General features: G+C 44.5%; 1 protein-coding gene across 1 annotated transcript in view; it reads left to right on the top strand.

The window, feature by feature from the left end:
* The window catches only part of NPDC1 (neural proliferation, differentiation and control 1), a 378,691-nt gene that overhangs the window by 100,154 nt on the left and 258,578 nt on the right, over positions 1–19,959 (top strand). The gene's annotated exons all lie outside the window — the stretch shown is intronic.

Genomic DNA, 19,959 nt, shown 5'->3' with positions numbered 1-19,959 from the left:
GGAAGTCGGGGAAGGCGTCGGGCTAACGCCAAGTCTGAATGTTCGTAGGCGAGGCGAGCGACGCCCGCCTACACGGTCCTACAACTGCACTCACAGGACTCACCTACCCGGTGGGTTACCCACCTGATGACTTGGAAACATTGGCTCTAGGCTTTACGGTTAGGTTTCTGATTGGTTAGGGCTTTGGATGCACATTGAACCTCAGACCTTAAAAAAAAAAGCTGTTTAAGAATTTACCCAGCTTACCTTTAAAATTATTGTTTACACTGATTGTGAGCCTTGGATATCCTATTGGGGACATTTTCATGATATTTGGCAAGCGGATTGTATATACATCGATATATGGTGGAGAAGATTTTAATTGCATTATAACTACACAATGTCTATGCATATTGAGATTTAGAATGTGAACCCCTACAATTCTATATTTGATATTATCTTGTCTTGAAATACGAGTTTGTTTATTTCTACACCTGCACTGTCATTTTGTTTGTTTATGTCTACTGTGTCAAGTAACTATAGAGTTCAGTTCTGGTGTTATTTCTGGACATCTGAAATATTGAATCCATTATTTTTAACTAGGTTTATGTTTGAATAAATCCCTTGTTAGCATTTTCACTTCTTTTGCCAATGTAAATTTAGTCAGTTTTGTCAGGACACCTCTGTGTTTTGTTATTACTTTAAGGAATTTAGGGGGTCATTCTAACTCTGACGGGCGGCGGAGGCCGCCCGCCAGAGTTCCCCCCTCCAGAACACCGCTCCGCGGTCATAAGACCGCTGCGGTGATTCTGGGTTTCCCACTGGGCTGGCGGGCGACCGCCAAAAGGCCGCCCGCCAGCCCAGTGGGAAACACCCCTCCATGAGGATGCCGGCTCCGAATGGAGCCGGCGGAGTGGAGGATGTGCGACGGGTGCAGTTGCACCCGTCGCGAATTTCAGTGTCTGCTCAGCAGACACTGAAATTCTTTGTGGGGCCCTCTTACGGGAACAGGATGGCGGTATGGGGTGTCAGAATTCTGCAGGACAGCGGAAAACCGGCGGGAGACCGCCGGTTTTCCTGTTCTGACCGCGGCTGAACCGCCGCGGTCAGAATGTCCTGAGGAGCACCGCCAGCCTGTTGGCGGTGCTCCCGCCGACCCTGGCCCCGGTGGTCCGTGACCGCCGGGGTCAGAATCAGGCCCTTAATATTTACAGTTATTGTCTGGGTTTCAAACACAATAATGATTATGAACTTGGGAAGGAATGCCCATGTCACCTTTGTGCGCCTTTCTATAGGGTTACCATAGATGATCACAAGCATCCATTTTTGTGGTAGCTGAAGATGGATGATGGCTGCTGCTCCTGGAGAAAAAAGTGGGTCAGACCATCTAATTCTTTTTCGGCCCTTTTGCTTTCCTTTCTTCCTGACCTTTGTATTACTCTCTCTGGGGTACTCACACAAAGTTTCTCACCCACAGGTAACCTCTGGGGAAGTGCCTAATTGGTGTCAATTAAGCAGTAAAGGCTTCTAAGCAGTAAAAATCTATTCCATCTATACTTGTTATATTTTCAAAGGTACACCTGCACTGATTGCCAGTGGGCTGCTGCTCTCTGCATGGTGCATGAGTTCATGCTGGAGCTGCATCGCAGTTCTACGCCAACACAGATCTGCGTGTTCTTTGCACCAATGCTTTATTACTGTGGAACTGAGTGCTGGCAATTTCCTGAACGCTAGTGCTCAGCTTCATGCTGTGTTAAAACTCACCTGGCCCTCCCTACTGACTGTCTGCTTGCACTTATCCAGCCCTATGAATCCAGATATGGTGGACACCGACACAGAGCACCAAGAAGTCTTCTCAACCCTTCAGGAGGAGAGCTGTCCAAGAATAACCTAGAAGTGCATGTGAACTGAGGCCTGCCTCTACTGGTAGATACAGTCTCTCCTGCTCCTTCTGCTACACTGTTTGTTTCACTGTCATTATCACCTCACCATGCATAACGTTGAGGACACGCCTCCTACCATCATTGGTGGCCTGCATGCTGTAAGAAGTGTTCCTGATTCACTGTTGCTTATCCCCTGACCGTCCCCGACTTTGCAGAGGTCTATCAAGGAGTAGGTGTAACTGCTAACCAGAAACTGAGCCTGAAGAAGGTCCAGTGAGTTCATTGGATCTGTGTTTTTGCCCTGATAGGCTTGCAACCTCAGTTTCCACTGAGGGTAAGAATCTTGTCTTCAGATATTTCTTTATAATACGCAGAGCCCCCGGCTCGGCTGTGCTAGCGCTGTTATAGTAATATAAATACCTGAATACTGAACGGGAAATGAGCTAGTTTCTCAGGCAAATAACTTTTGGACATGAATACTGAAAACATTTTTTCATGTGTTATTGTTTTGCTGAAGTTTTCTGTGGTTTACATTCATTATGTTGTGATTTTTACTTGTAATTGTACTAGTGACTGAGAGTAGTCAGTAATCAACTGTGCAGTGGTAGAATAACTCTTTGCAGGATAGGTACTCAGATGACGTCCTATTGGCCTTTTTTTCTGCGACAGAGGATTACAATCCTTGTAATTGTGGACATTCCATCATGAACAGCACAGTGACTGCAGCCTAAAAATTGACCACAATGAGAAGTATTTTGATTGTAATTTTGGTACCTCGTGTTGCTACTTTGTACTCGCCTTTGATATTTTGTGTGTCGAGTGCATGCTTGAATTTCTTACGATCTGTTCTACTTTTTTATGGTGTATACATTTTCAGGTGTTAGTGAAGTGTTGTTCCTTCAACTAACAACAATTCTCAATGGATTCCCTTTTATTACTATTGTGATACCTGTTTTATACCACGTGTTTAACTTCCACAACCCCTCTTGTGAACTATGCAGTAAATGAAGGTTCACGCAACCCACAACTCTCCATCTCAGACGAAGCACTCGCCAGTTTGGTCAGTAGGTACCATATGCATACTCAAATCTGACATTGCTACAAAGTCCCTACATCTTAACTTACCCGGTAAAAAGCCTGACAAAAATCAACATACTGTAAGCAAACCCAGGATGATAATTTAAATAAAATAAACAGAAATCTAATTTTATAACTTTGTCTTCTTTAAAAAAATATAAAACATAGATGCACCATTGACTACAAGCATTTGGGGCACGGAGGAGCAATAATGTGTTGTTACACAAAATATCTATGAATAAAAGAAGAGAACTCTTTCGCATACTCTCATATGTCAATCCGCCTGAAACTGTTCTGCTCACTATTGGTAAAAGTCCATAGCGGGCTCAGTCCTTTCTATTTGTACTATTTGTTTATGATTTTTTCCTGATTGTTCCACTTTTTTCTTATTTTGGATATATGGGCCAATTCGGAAAGACTGTGAGAGAACAGAAAAGAGTACTATTTCCCATACTGGTAAATACTTTAGTGAATCGGACTCTATTCAGGATATTTCCTTGCTAGCAGAATCATTGGATCTGCACTTTGAGCATTAAATTGTTCACTGGTTGCTTTTGCCTGCAACATGGAATCTTTTTGTTTGAAGGCGCTGAGTTATTACCCAGTCCTAGGCATTTCAAGGTCACAGGAAGTTTTGCTATTTTTACCCAAGTGGAAAGATGTGAGCTTGTGCTTCCTCTATATTCGGCGCCACTACTAGCCCCCACACTAGAAGGATTCAGGCCGAAGCATCTACTAATATTTTCCCTTTTCCCATGTGCTGTGTTTCAATTCTGGTTCTAGTTCTTCTGTTTAGGATGATGTCAGATTTTTTGACAGTTTGCTTAAAGACACATATTTTTTATTGTTTTACATTTTAAACTTTTTAGATTTATTAATTTCACTTATACATTGTGTTTTCCTTCTGTTAACATCTAAAACTCACCTTTACAGACTCTACATAATGCAACCACATTGACTAAATTCTCTGTTTATTATCTTTTGTGTGCTGTTTCTTGTTAAGCATTGCTGTAACCGTTCTCTGAAATCTACTGATACTTTCTTAGTTGTATCTGTATTTGCTGTTGTGACATTGTGTCCAATATACTATTTAATACCCATGTGCTTTATCAAATTATTATATAAATGAATCATTTTGTATGTATCACTGCATTATTTTGTGACCTAAACTATACATTAAGTATTAGTTATTCATTTTGAATCCTCAATATTCCAGTCTATAGTTGCATGTTAAATATACACCTTGTCCAGTGAGTCTTGGGATTGGCCAGGCAGCAAGTGACTGCACCTGTGGTTCTTTGTTGGTCAACTACATTGACATTGATATTAAAGCTGCAGATGGTACAAGGCCTCACAGGCAAGAGAAGAGAAAGACTAAAATTTGAAATTTCATAGGCAAATAACAACCCATTTCTCCATGAATTCTCACAATATATTTCTTTGAACTCGTGCCCGACAACTGAAATATTCATCTTCTGTACATAGTCACCTTAAGAAAATGAAGTAATTATATTAATACATTATGCCCATTACTGAAATATTAGAACATGTATTTACTCATGATAAATGGCAAACTCACCTTGAATGCAAAGGGTATAGCTGTCATATAGCTTTTGTTTCTTTGAAGGTGTCTTTTGTATTGTATTGTATTGTATTGTAATCGTATTTATATAGCGCTTACTACTCCTGACGAGGCGTCGAAGTGCTTTTCGGTGAGTAGCACGCTACTCTGGAACCCAACAAGAATTAGTGATGGATTAGTATCGGGAAATAATGAGTATAGTTTTAGTATTATTATGAGGTAATTTGAGCTGTGGATATGAGAGTTTGTTAGTTAGATTGACTGGAGTAATGGAGGGGTGGAGGAGGAAAGAAATCCAGAAGTGTTAATTGGGAGTATATCCTTAATTTACTCAACCCAGAGGCTTGGGATGAGTAAAGGGGGATGGAGGAGGGAAGAGTATGTGGAAGGGTTAGGGAGAGCATAGTAGCAGGGTGAAATAAATGCGGGAGTGTGGGAGTTCACTGGAATGGGCTTCAAGGATCACATCCCTTTTTGCTGGGAGAGCATACAGTAATAAGACTTTGCTAGGAGAAGGGTGGATTCCGCAAGACAGAAATCACCTAACTGGCAGTCTAGACTATTACCAAAAGTCAGAACAGATATTACATTTAATCTTAGCCAATACCCAGAGAAGTGAATTTGAGATAGTCCCATTTTTCAGTCCACAGCTCTTAGCATGCTCTTAGACCCATGCATTTGACGCAGAACATTAAACTACAATTAGCAGCATGCAAAGGCTGTTATTGAAAACACAGGACTGGCTCATTGTTGCCCTCATGTCATACAACCAATTTGCAGCTATGTAAATACTTGGATGTTAAACATCATGAATTGAAAATGTAAACTGGAGGAGAGCAAGAAGCAGAGCAATAGGACAAACAAGAACCATATCATGTGAGGTGGTACATCAAAAACACAGGCAAGAAAGAGCAGACTGCACCTACAGGGATTGAAAAATCAATGCCTTGGTAGAGGAGGTTGTGAACACAGAAAATAAAATACTCTGTATAGACCAAGTGCCTCTCTCTCTCCCTCACTCCTTTCCGAGCCTATGTGCAGACTCTGAAACAGGCAGTAATATACTATACAATATTTTTCTTTATTGACGTGACTAAACTTACAAATTGTCCCAAAGATTCACTGTTTACTGTGTGCATGTGTGTGTGTATATATATATATATGTATATATCAGTACTGTATCCTTGCACAATAAAAGGAAAAGGTACGGACACCTTTGGAAAGTTGCAAAATACTCTTTGCTAGCAACAGATTCCTCCTCCCAATGCGTTTCAGCCATAGCCTTGATCACGGATGGGGTAGTCATAAAATTAACATAATAAATACCAAAATTCTCCAACATGAAAGGCGGACTAACATTAAAATACAAACAAATTACAACATAAGGCGGCCGCCATGTTGGAATGTCAACCAATACTCATTTTCACTTTGAGTGGAAAGTGTACATTTTCTATACCTGTGTGAAAGTAAAGAAACTCACAGATTTTATTCCAGGCAGTCACCTCGCTCTGTAAAAGCAGAGTTATTTGTTGATTTAAGAATTGCACCAAAGCAGAAATATAATTTTAAGCAAGACATGCATTTAAGAACAGATATGTTGAGATTTTGATTGTTCCTACTTTCGTTTTTAAATCAATTTAGCAAGGACTTCGTCTGGGGAGGATCCTGCCTTAAACATGCATAATTAAATGATTATAAACACTGTAGAGCATGCAATGCGTGATCTGCAGCCAGCACATAAGTATTCAAAAGCCAACCTTTGTAAGTGTTGCAGGACTTAATATTTTTAATGAGGCACGGAGCCTCAGTATTTGTAATGAGGTGTAACACCATTAGATGTGTATTGCAACACAGGGCTGTAGTATTTGTAATCAGGCCCGGGGACTTGATAGCTGTAGTGAGACACAGGCTTGTAACAATTATAATGAGACCTTTGGACCTGATAATTGTAATGAGGCACAGAGCTGCAGTATTTGTAACAATGCACAGAACTCTGCTATTTGTAAAGTGATACAGAGGTCAGACATGTGTTATGAGTCACAGAGCTGAAGTATTTGTAATGAGGCACCAAATCATGTTGTGACGCCCACAAAACTACAGTATTTGAGACGAGGCTCAGAGCTGTATTGTTTATAATAGTCATCGAACCTTAACATTTGTAATAAGAAATAGAGACATAATATTTTTAATGAGCGCGGTGCAGAACCGTGATATTTATGAAGAGTTAGGGGAACCGTGACATTTATAACGAATCCAGGTGCTGATATATTTGTAAAGTGACCCAAGAGATGGGCCTGGAAGTCGATGTTGCACTCAGACCGAGGTTTGTAAAGGAAGACAGAACTAGAGAAGGTCAAAGAGCATACTGAAGTAAAGTTCCCATATTGAAGCTCTCAATCAGGGCCTTGCTTATAGGGCAGATGAAAGAGGCATATAATGGCAGTAACCGGAGGGTTAGACAGTCAGTGGAGACTGGCCCTTTAAGTACTGGTCTTGCTGCCAGTGCAGCCCCTATGAACCAAACTGGCACCAGTGTACCCGCTCCTGAGGACTAAGTCAATGCCTACGCGGAGCATAGTGCACACAATCATTGCACTTATCTGACCAACAATTTCATGTGCTTCCCTGGGTCAAAGTGGTTGCCAGGAAAAGTTTTGAAAACCCTTTCAAAGGCTGAAAAACAAGGACCTGTGGATAGCCACAAGTGCTCTATGCTTCCCCAGAACCACAGACCACCACAAAGATCTAGGCGTTGAGATGTTGGCCAACCACATCTGCAAACGCAATGAGGGATTCTAGAATGGACTCAATCAAGAGGAAAACCCACTGTTAAAAACAAAACCTAGCATTTCTGCAAACCCTTTACATCGTTAACCACTGCCCATCACAGCACCGACCCTGTGAACCAATTCAACTGTAACAATGTGTAACAGATCAACAAGAAAAAATGCAACTAAATAATTGAAAGAGAATATGGAATGATGAGGCTAAAGGTTTGGTATGGAAACCCACCAATGCCTGATCAAATGTGACAACCAGAGAAGAACACATCGGAGTACAGTTCACTTTACACTCACCCACAGTGTAGCAGTGGCGGCAGACCTGTCTGGGCCAGTGGTGGTTTCATGCAGAAGAACATTCAGTGGTGAAACAAATGTATAACTCGTAGGTCTCTAAAAAACGGTGGGTTCTAGTCAGAGTCAGAGAATACGAATGAAAAGATCACATTTTGAAATGCTGCAATGCACACATTGATAGCCTGGAGGACCACACGAATTGGCAACGTGAGGAAAAATTAGTATTGCCTTAGCATTTTGAATGCATTTTTGGGATAAAATGAAACTTAATGAATTTGACTTCAGTATTATTTCATTGCATGAGACCCTGCACCAAACGTTGTCAGTTCCTTCACACCAGCATTATCCAAGTGGCAGGAGATGTGGCTGTTGATAACTACAGCACTAAGTGAACTGTGTGCACTTTGTATGTTTATGTACACACTGCTGGCATGTATATTAACAATCAAACTAATAGTACTTCGCATGTTCCACTATTCTGTGTACTTTTGCATCATAGATAATCTAACTACCTCCTATATACTGTGTCTGTGTCTATGTGCGTCCTCCCCATATACCCGCATCAAGTACTCATTTGATATTTGCCCCCCTTTTTAAAAAAAAATAAAATGTGGATTCTTCTTAAGTTCCCTGCGTGTGCCTAACTTGTATAGCATGAATTACCGTGTGTGCACTGACGGCATTCTTGAATACACAGTGGGAATCTGTGTCCACGTGTACAACTTTAAATACTTCTCCTGGACATGGTGCAGTTCACTCTTGAAGTGTATAGCTCCATGTGCATTTTATATACCTCATCTGGGCGTTGAGAGTACCCTTTGGGGGAAGTATGTGTTCATATTCCCGTTCGATAATTCATCTGGACTGAGGGATGTACTCCTCTCCATGCTCACTTTAGCTACTTTTAACACGTCACCTGTGCACTCGAAGTACACAGATGATCTTTTACTTTACACCACATGTTCCAAACATATAAAGCCCTGATGAGTACTTCGGGCGCGCGCTGTACTGAGCTCCCTGCATTTATTATAAACAAGCTCCCGTACGGTTGATTTCATCATCTCATTAGTCGTTTAGGCGAGCGTGGAGCGCCGCCGGCCCCGTAAACCCCTATGGACACATTATAAATTCATAGCCTTGTAGGACCTGGCCGACCCCCAGGGTGGAGACGCAGAGCAGAGCGAGACGCATGGGCTTCTGAACAGGGTATGAAGAACCGTGACCACAGCCTTTCCTTAGGAGTAACCAGGGATGGCTTGTTGTGCGTGACCGGTAACTAGACAAGCTGGCTGAAACCCAACTTTTCCCAAGGCAGTGCGGACGTGCTCATGAAACCCCTGCGCAATGCTAGGCAAGGCAATGCGCATGCGCAGGAAGCACATGGAACCATTATCCGCAGCTCGGCTGTCCTCACCTCCTGCTTGTGGGCACAAGAAACCACTTCACACTCTGCACGGTACGGACCATAGATAAGGGCCAGGACATCCGATAAGAACCTGTGGCGCCCTAGAGGGGCTGGAATGGAACCGGGGGGAGGGGGGGGTCTGCTTTCCATCCTTCATTCAATCACGTGAAAAGGCAGGGAACCTTACATTTAAGATTTCGACTTACTGGCTTTATAGGCACAAAATAAACCATTACAGTCAGAGAAATGGCATAAACTATACAGAACTTGTTTTTTACATTTATTTCAGCAACTCCTACCTTTTAAAACCCACAAAAGGACATAAACAAATGGCAGGATAAGTATCAGTAGAATGAAGATGATAAAAAAAGCGGGAGTGGAGGAAACGATTCTCTCTTAACATTTAAAATATTACAAGGGGGGTGTAGGAAAGTACCATCTTGCCTGGCATGTTACCCCCATATTTCACTGTATATATGTTGTTTTAGTTGTATGTGTCACTGGGACCCTGCCAGCCAGGGCCCCAGTGCTCATAAGTGTGCCCTGTATGTGTTACCTGTGTTATGACTAACTGTCTCACTGAGGCTTTGCTAATCAGAACATCAGTGGTTATGCTCTCTCATTTCTTTCCAAATTGTCACTAACCGGCTAGTGACCAATTTTACCAATTTACATTGGCATACTGGAACACCCTTATAATTCCCTAGTATATGGTACTGAGGTACCCAGGGTATTGGGGTTCCAGGAGATCCCTATGGGCTGCAGCATTACTTTTGCCACCCATAGGGAGCTCTGACAATTCTTACACAGGCCTGCCACTGCAGCCTGAGTGAAATAACGTCCACGTTATTTCACAGCCATTTTACACTGCACTTAAGTAACTTATAAGTCACCTATATGGCTAACCTTTACCTGGTAAAGGTTGGGTGCTAAGTTACTTAGTGTGTGGGCACCCTGGCACTAGCCAAGGTGCCCCCACATTGTTCAGGGCCAATTCCCCGGACTTTGTGAGTGCGGGGACACCATTACACGCGTGCACTACATATAGGTCACTATCTATGTGTAGCTTCACAATGGTAACTCCGAATATGGCCATGTAACATGTCTATGATCATGGAATTGCCCCCTCTATGCCATCCTGGCATTGTTGGCACAATCCCATGATCCCACGGGTCTCTAGCACAGACCCGGGTACTGCCAAACTGCCTTTTCAGGGGTTTCACTGCAGCTGCTGCTGCTGCCAACCCCTCAGACAGGTTTCTGCCCTCCTGGGGTCCAGCCAGGCTTGGCCCAGGAAGGCAGAACAAAGGACTTCCTCAGAGAGAGGGTGTTACACCCTCTCCCTTTGGAATAAGGTGTTAAGGCACAGGAGGAGTAGCCTCCCCCAGCCTCTGGAAATGCTTTCATGGGCACAGATGGTGGCCATTTCTGCATAAGCCAGTCTACACCGGTTCAGGGACCCCTCAGCCCTGCTCTGGCGTGAAACTGGACAAAGGGAAGGAGAGTGACCACTCCCCTGACCTGCACCTCCCCTGGGAGGTGCCCAGAGCTCCTCCAGTGTGCTCCAGACCTCTGCCATCTTGAAAACACAGGTGCTGCTGGCACACTGGAGTGCTCTGAGTGGCCAGGGCCAGCAGGTGACGTCAGAGACTCCTTCTGATAGGCTCCTTCAGGTGTTGCTAGCCTATCCTCTCTCCTAAGTAGCCAAACCCTCTTTTCTGGCTATTTAGGGTCTCTGTTTTGGGGGTTTCCTTAGATAACGAAGGCAAGAGCTCATCAGAGTTCCTCTGCATCTCTCTCTTCACCTTCTGCCAAGGAATCGACTGCTGACCGCGCTGGAAGACTGCAAAACTGCAACAAAGTAGCAAAGACGACTACTGCGACACTGTAACGCTGATCCTGCCGCCTTCTCGACTGTTTTCCTGGTGGTGCATGCTGTGGGGGTAGTCTGCCTCCTCTCTGCACTAGAAGCTCTGAAGAAATCTCCTGTGGGTCGACGGAATCTTCCCCCTGCAACCACAGGCACCAAAGAACTGCAACACCTGTCCTCTGGGTCTCCTCTCAGCACGACGAGCGAGGTCCCTTGAACTCAGCAACTCTGTCCAAGTGACTCCCACAGTCCAGTGACTCTTCAGTCCAAGTTTGGTGGAGGTAAGTCCTTGCCTTCCCACGCCAGACTGCATTGCTGGGAACTGCGTGTTTTGCAGCTACTCCGGGTCCTGTGCACTCCACAAAGATTTCCTTTGTGCACAGCCAAGCCTGGGTCCACGGCACTCTAACCTGCATTGCACGACCTCCTGAGTTGTCCTCCGGCGGCGTGGGACTCTCTTGTGCAACTTCGGGTGAGCACCGTTTCACTCTACTTCGTAGTGCCTGTTCTGGCACTTCAGCGGGTGCTGCCTGCTTCTGAGAGGGCTCCTTGTCTTGCTGGGCGCCCCCTCTGTCCCCTGACGCAATTGGCGACATCCTGGTCCCTCCTGGGCCACAGCAGCACCCAAAAACCCTAACCGTGAGCTTTGCAGCTAGCAAGGCTTGTTTGCGGTCTTTCTGCAGGAAAACACTTCTGCACGACTCTTCACGACGTGGGACATCCATCCTCCAAAGGGGAAGTTTCTAGCCCTTGACGTTCATGCAGAATCCTCAGCTTCTACTGTCCAGTAGCAGCTTCCTTGCACCCCCAGCTGGCATTTCCTGGGCATCTGCCCACTCCCGACTTGATCGTGACTTTTGGACTTGGTCCCCTTGTTCCACAGGTACCCTCGTCTGGAAATCCATCATTGTTGCATTGCTGGTTCTGGTCTTTCCTTCAGAATTCCCCTATCACGACTTCTGTGCTCTTTGGGGAACTTTAGTGCACTTTGCACTCACTTTTCAGGGTCTTGGGGTGGGCTATTTTTCTAACCCTCACTGTTTTCTTACAGTCCCAGCGACCCTCTACAAGGTCACATAGGTTTGGGGTCCATTCGTGGTTCGAATTCCACTTTTGGAGTATATGGTTTGTGTTGCCCCTATCCCTATGTGCTCCCATTGCATTCTATTGTGACTATACATTGTTTGCACTGTTTTCTAATACTATTACTGCATATTTTGGTATGGTGTACATATATCTTGTGTATATTTGCTATCCTCATACTGAGGGTACTCACTGAGATACTTTTGGCATATTGTCATAAAAATAAAGTACCTTTATTTTTAGTATATCTGTGTATTGTGTTTTCTTATAATATTGTGCATATGACACAAGTGGTACTGTAGGAGCTTTGCATGTCTCCTAGTTCAGCCTAAGCTGCTCTACTAAGCTACCTTTTCTATCAACCTAAGCTGCTAGACACCCCTCTACACTAATAAGGGATAACTGGACCTGGTGCAAGGTGTGATCTCTTCTCTTCCACAGAACAAGATGCTCTAGTGGAAGGTGTAGTACTGGCAGATTGTCTTACTGCTGAGCAGAAAGACCACTGCATAAATCTCCTGGGTCAGTTTTCTGAACTCTTCTCTACTGTGCCAGGCACCACTTCTTGGTGTGAGCACACTATAGATACTGGAGACAGCTTGCCTGTTAAAAGTAAGATCTATAGGCAGTCTGACCATGTCAGAGACTGCATAAAGCAGAAAATGCTTGAACTGGGAGTGGTTGAGCACTCTGAAAGTCCATGGGCCTCTCCTGTGGTACTTGTACCAAAACCTCATTCCAAAGATGGAAAGAAGGAAATGCGGTTTTGTGTAGACTATAGAGGTCTCAACCAAGTAACCAAAACTGATGCTCACCCTATACCCAGGGCAGATGAGCTAATAGATACACTGGCATCTGCCAAGTATCTAAGCACTTTTGATTTGACTGCAGGGTATTGGCAGATCAAATTATCAGAAGATGCAAAAGCAAAAACTGCATTTTCAACCATTGGAGGCCATTACCAAATCACAGTAATGCCTTTTGGATTGAAAAATGCACCTGCCACTTTTCAAAGGTTGGTGAACACAGTCCTGCAAGGGCTGGAAGCTTTTAGTGCAGCATATCTAGACGATATAGCTGTCTTTAGCTCCAGCTGGGATGATCACCTGGTCCATCTAGTTTAGTTTAGTTTAAGAATTTATAAAGCGCGTAGTGACCCGAAGGCATCCCAGCGCTAACCTAACCTGACCGGTGCTGTCACTAGGAGAGTTGAGAGCGCTACCTACAGAAAAGAATAGTCTTGAGTTTTTTCCTAAAAAGTAGTTCTGAATGTTCCTGACGTAGATCGGAAGGAAGATCATTCCAAAGACGGGCGGCCTTGGTAAGGAAGGAGTTGGCCCCCCAAGCTCTCTTAGACCTCAAGATGGTCACAAGACGAGAGGAGGAGGACCTCAGACTTCGAGAAGGAACATAAAGACATAGCCGCTTTCTAAAGAACATTGGGCCCTTATGTTGAAGAGCTCTATGAACAATGCATAGGGCCTTAAAATAGGTACGTTGCTTGAAGGGGAGCCAATGAAGCGAGGAAAGAGCAGGTTTAGCGGATACATGTCTGGGAAGATTGACAAGAAGCCGGGCGGCTGCGTTCTGGACTGTTTGTAGCCTTTTTATAACATAAGCCGGGGCGCTGAGAAAAAGTGAGTTCCCATAATCCAACCGGGAGAGGATAAGAGTTTGAACGAGGATTCTTCTGGCCATAGGGGGAAGAAGAATCGAGATTTTCCTAAGAACTCTTAAGATGCCAAAGCATATAGAGGAGACTCTTTTTGCTTGATAATCCATGGTCAGACGAGAATCCACCCAGAAACCAAGGCTTTTTATCTGCTCCTTAGGGGGAGGAAGATTATTGAAAGCCTCAGAGTACAGCGGAAGCGAAAGAGCTGGGGGGGAATTGCCTAGTACGATGACTTCTGACTTTCTGTCATTGAATTTGAGCTTAGACTGGACCATCCAAGCTCCAATGTCTTTCATACAGCACGAGAGGTTAGCTGCCGACGAGTCCCCGGAGCTGGATAGGGACACCACAAGTTGAGTATCGTCGGCGTAGGTGACCAAAGACAAATTGTAGGGAGCGATCACCTTAGCCAGCGGGGATAAATAGACATTAAAAAGAGTTGGGCTCAAAGAAGAGCCCTGGGGAACTCCACAAGTCAAAGAAAAAATGTCAGAGAAGTAGGCTCGATCCAGGACTTGAAAAGATCTGCCTTTGACAAAAGCGGACAGCCAGGACAATGCCAGGCCTCCTATCCCCAATTCTGAGAGCCTGCGGCAGAGAAGGTTGTGGTCCACTGTATCAAAAGCAGCGCTGAGATCAAGCAGAATCATGGCCACATGGGACCCTTGGTCCAAAAGCTGCCTGGCTGACTCAGTCACTGCAAGGAGGGCTGACTCCGTGCTATGATGGGCTCTAAAACCCATTTGGGTGGGGTGGAGGAGTTCATGGGTCTCTAAGTAGCTGGTTAATTGGTGATTAACGTGTTTCTCCAAAATTTTTGTTGAAATACGGAGAAGAGCAATGGGTCTATAATTCTCCAGCAGAGATGGATCCAGTTTCGTTTTTTTTAACAGAGGCTTAATAATGGCATGCTTAAAAAGAGGGGGGAGAAGACCTAACGATAGGGAACGATTCAGTATTTCTGTGAGGGGAGGTACAACAATATCTGAAACTCGCGAGAGGATGGGGGGAGGAGCGGGGTCCAGGGGGGAGCCCGATTTAATCTGAAGAAGAAGTTTAGTGGCAGCAGTATCAGTAAGAGGTGTGAAGACAGTTAATGTGGTTCCGGAGAGGGAGGGATCCATCATTTGGTGCTCTACTGTACCTGGGGGAGGAGGAGAAGGGAACCCAGAGTATATCTTAATGACTTTGTCATTAAAATGAGATGCCAAAAGATTACTATATTCAGTGGAGGGTTCTGTGGGAGGAGAGGGCATAGGGGTTATAGTTAATTCCTTAAAAATCTGAAAAATTTCCTTTTGTGAACAGGAGGAGCTTTCTATTCTTAATCCATAGTAGGAGGACTGGGCGGCTTTGATGTTTTGATGGTAGAGTCTGACGGATTGCCTATATATTTCTCTATCAATGAGACTGTAATTCTTTCTCCAAGCTCTTTCTAGCCTTTTGCAAATTTTTTTTAGTTCTAGCAGACAAGGTGAAAACCAGGGTTTGGCCTTATGGGGGGGCTTGTTAGATCTCAATTTGATGGGCAGAATACTATCCAAAGAGGAGGAAATCCATTTATTAAATGAATCTGCAGAAATGGAGGGGGTGCTGGCCCCCAAGGAGGTCTGGAGAGCAGCCCGCCACTCCACAAGGGCCAGTTTTGACCAAATGCGACCAAAAGTTGGGGGGGTAGACTGCACAACTGGAGTAACATTGCAGGGGAAAAAGAAAGATAGAAGGCAATGATCCGTCCAGGTTAGAGGCTGGGATGGCAGAGTGGTGAGGACAGGGAGATTACTGAATAAAAGGTCCAGCGTATGGCCTTTGGTATGGGTAGGTCCTATTACGTGTTGATTTAGATCAAGCGCAGAGAGAGACGCAAGAAGAGACCTTGCGTGTGGACAATTTCCATTATCAAGATGGATGTTGAAATCCCCAAGGATGGTAAAGTTAGGGGATTTACAGATAAGACTCGCTGCAACTTCCGGCAGGGAATCTAAAAAACAGGTGCAGGGTCCTGGGGGTCGGTAAAGAAGCAAACCTGAGAAAGTAAAGGTAGGGGAGAGGTGGAGGGAGAAAATTAAGCTTTCACACTCCGGGATATCAGAGGGGAGGGTGGTACACCGAAGGTTATTTTTGTAAATAATGGCTAAGCCGCCACCTCTTCCATGGAGACGATCTACATGCACCATAGAGTAGGTGGAGGGTAAAGATTTGCAGATATCTGCTGCTGAGTCATTGCCCAACCAGGTTTCGGTGAGGAACAGGGCGTCAGGGGACAGATCTTCTATGAGGGTATATATGTGAAGGGAATGAGCTGGTAAAGACCGACAGTTAAGGAGCAGAAATTTACAGGTTACGAATGGGAGAGAAGCGGGGGGTGAGACAGCCTTACAGGTGCTGGGGCAGGTCGGGCAGAAAGAAGAGGCAGAGGACCCAGGGGATACTAAAGGAGGTAGTCCAGGTTGTGCCCCTCTAAGTGCGTGGAGCTGCAGGGGAGAATAAACTAACCTGTCTGTGGTAAAAGGAACAGCATTTCTGGGCTCTGGGCGCTTCAGGGCGCGGACGGGCGCAGACGGGCTTGCCTTCGGCGCGCCAGCGGCGCGCCCGCTGCGCGCGTCCGCTGCGCGTCCGGCGTCCTTCTGGCATTAAATGAGCCGGGGAGCCAAACGAGGCTGAAAAGCCTAAGGAAAACGACTAGACCGCTGACCCAAAATGGCGGTCTGATTTGTCCCAACCAGGAAGTGGGGAGAAGAAAAAACCGAAAAAAGAGTAAGCAACCGGAAACCACTGAACACGGGTCCCAAGGTTGCTAAAAAGCAGGGAATCAACAAAAGTCCCAAAAACACAGACACAGAAACAGGAATATGCCCCCAATACTTGTAAATCCACAAGAGGAAAAAAATTCGATTAATCCCAATCCCTTTATGTATTAAAACGAAATTAAAACGAAATTCCCCCTAGAATGAGAAAAGCCAGAAGACTCTTAAAAGTTAAAATGTCCCCCAAACAGTTAAAAACATTTGATTCTTAAAAATTAAAAGATGCTCACACAGTCAGGTTAGCTGCGCGTCCGGCGTCCTTCCGGCATTAAATGAGCCGGGGAGCCAAACGAGGCTGAAAAGCCTAAGGAAAACGACTAGACCGCTGACCCAAAATGGCGGTCTGATTTGTCCCAACCAGGAAGTGGGGAGAAGAAAAAAACGAAAAAAGAGTAAGCAACCGGAAACCACTGAACACGGGTCCCAAGGTTGCTAAAAAGCAGGGAATCAACAAAAGTCCCAAAAACACAGACACAGAAACAGGAATATGCCCCCAATACTTGTAAATCCACAAGAGGAAAAAAATTCGATTAATCCCAATCCCTTTATGTATTAAAACGAAATTAAAACGAAATTCCCCCTAGAATGAGAAAAGCCAGAAGACTCTTAAAAGTTAAAATGTCCCCCAAACAGTTAAAAACATTTGATTCTTAAAAATTAAAAGATGCTCACACAGTCAGGTTAGCTGCGCGTCCGGCGTCCTTCCGGCATTAAATGAGCCGGGGACCCAAACGAGGCTGAAAAGCCTAAGGAAAACGACTAGACCGCTGACCCAAAATGGCGGTCTGATTTGTCCCAACCAGGAAGTGGGGAGAAGAAAAAAACGAAAAAAGAGTAAGCAACCGGAAACCACTGAACACGGGTCCCAAGGTTGCTAAAAAGCAGGGAATCAACAAAAGTCCCAAAAACACAGACACAGAAACAGGAATATGCCCCCAATACTTGTAAATCCACAAGAGGAAAAAAAATCGATTAATCCCAATCCCTTTATGTATTAAAACGAAATTAAAACGAAATTCCCCCTAGAATGAGAAAAGCCAGAAGCCTCTTAAAAGTTAAAATGTCCCCCAAACAGTTAAAAACATTTGATTCTTAAAAATTAAAAGATGCTCACACAGTCAGGTTAGCTGCGCGTCCGGCGTCCTTCCGGCATTAAATGAGCCGGGGACCCAAACGAGGCTGAAAAGCCTAAGGAAAACGACTAGACCGCTGACCCAAAATGGCGGTCTGATTTGTCCCAACCAGGAAGTGGGGAGAAGAAAAAAACGAAAAAAGAGTAAGCAACCGGAAACCACTGAACACGGGTCCCAAGGTTGCTAAAAAGCAGGGAATCAACAAAAGTCCCAAAAACACAGACACAGAAACAGGAATATGCCCCCAATACTTGTAAATCCACAAGAGGAAAAAAATTCGATTAATCCCAATCCCTTTATGTATTAAAACGAAATTAAAACGAAATTCCCCCTAGAATGAGAAAAGCCAGAAGACTCTTAAAAGTTAAAATGTCCCCCAAACAGTTAAAAACATTTGATTCTTAAAAATTAAAAGATGCTCACACAGTCAGGTTAGCTGCGCGTCCGGCGTCCTTCCGGCATTAAATGAGCCGGGGAGCCAAACGAGGCTGAAAAGCCTAAGGAAAACGACTAGACCGCTGACCCAAAATGGCGGTCTGATTTGTCCCAACCAGGAAGTGGGGAGAAGAAAAAAACGAAAAAAGAGTAAGCAACCGGAAACCACTGAACACGGGTCCCAAGGTTGCTAAAAAGCAGGGAATCAACAAAAGTCCCAAAAACACAGACACAGAAACAGGAATATGCCCCCAATACTTGTAAATCCACAAGAGGAAAAAAATTCGATTAATCCCAATCCCTTTATGTATTAAAACGAAATTAAAACGAAATTCCCCCTAGAATGAGAAAAGCCAGAAGACTCTTAAAAGTTAAAATGTCCCCCAAACAGTTAAAAACATTTGATTCTTAAAAATTAAAAGATGCTCACACAGTCAGGTTAGCTGCACGTCCGGCGTCCTTCCGGCATTAAATGAGCCGGGGACCCAAACGAGGCTGAAAAGCCTAAGGAAAACGACTAGACCGCTGACCCAAAATGGCGGTCTGATTTGTCCCAACCAGGAAGTGGGGAGAAGAAAAAAATGAAAAAAGAGTAAGCAACCGGAAACCACTGAACACGGGTCCCAAGGTTGCTAAAAAGCAGGGAATCAACAAAAGTCCCAAAAACACAGACACAGAAACAGGAATATGCCCCCAATACTTGTAAATCCACAAGAGGAAAAAAAATCGATTAATCCCAATCCCTTTATGTATTAAAACGAAATTAAAACGAAATTCCCCCTAGAATGAGAAAAGCCAGAAGACTCTTAAAAGTTAAAATGTCCCCCAAACAGTTAAAAACATTTGATTCTTAAAAATTAAAAGATGCTCACACAGTCAGGTTAGCTGCGCGTCCGGCGTCCTTCCGGCATTAAATGAGCCGGGGACCCAAACGAGGCTGAAAAGCCTAAGGAAAACGACTAGACCGCTGACCCAAAATGGCGGTCTGATTTGTCCCAACCAGGAAGTGGGGAGAAGAAAAAAACGAAAAAAGAGTAAGCAACCGGAAACCACTGAACACGGGTCCCAAGGTTGCTAAAAAGCAGGGAATCAACAAAAGTCCCAAAAACACAGACACAGAAACAGGAATATGCCCCCAATACTTGTAAATCCACAAGAGGAAAAAAATTCGATTAATCCCAATCCCTTTATGTATTAAAACGAAATTAAAACGAAATTCCCCCTAGAATGAGAAAAGCCAGAAGACTCTTAAAAGTTAAAATGTCCCCCAAACAGTTAAAAACATCTATGGAAAGTTTTGGAGGCCCTGCAAAAGGCAGGCCTCACTATCAAGGCTTCAAAGTGCCAGATAGGGCAGGGCAAAGTGGTTTATCTGGGACACCTGGTAGGTGGGGAACAGATTGCACCACTTCAGGGGAAAATCCAAACTATTATAGATTGGGTTCCCCCTACAACTCAGACCCAGGTGAGAGCCTTCTTAGGCCTCACTGGGTACTACAGGAGGTTCATAAAGAACTATGGCTCCATTGCAGCCCCTCTTAATGACCTCACATCTAAAAGAAATGCCTAAAATGGTATTGTGGACAGCTAGCTGTCAGAAAGCTTTTGAGGAGCTGAAGCAGGCCATGTGCTCTGCACCTGTCCTGAAAAGTCCCTGTTACTCAAAAAAATTCATTGTCCAAACTGATGCATCTGAATTAGGGGTAGGGGCAGTCCTTTCACAACTTAATTCTGAGGGCCAGGATCAACCTGTTGCTTTTATCAGCAGGAGGTTGACCCCTAGAGAAAAGTGTTGGTCTGCCATAGAGAGGGAGGCCTTTGCTGTGGTCTGGGCACTGAAGAAGTTGAGGCCATACCTGTTTGGCACTCACTTCATTGTTCAGACAGACCACAAACCTCTACTTTGGCTAAAACAAATGAAAGGTGAAAATCCTAAATTGTTGAGGTGGTCCA

Source organism: Pleurodeles waltl, chromosome 6 (assembly GCF_031143425.1).
Source record: "Pleurodeles waltl isolate 20211129_DDA chromosome 6, aPleWal1.hap1.20221129, whole genome shotgun sequence".
NCBI lineage: Eukaryota > Metazoa > Chordata > Amphibia > Caudata > Salamandridae > Pleurodeles > Pleurodeles waltl.
Note: the sequence above shows the minus strand (reverse complement) of the source record. Positions and strands in the feature narration are given on the sequence as shown.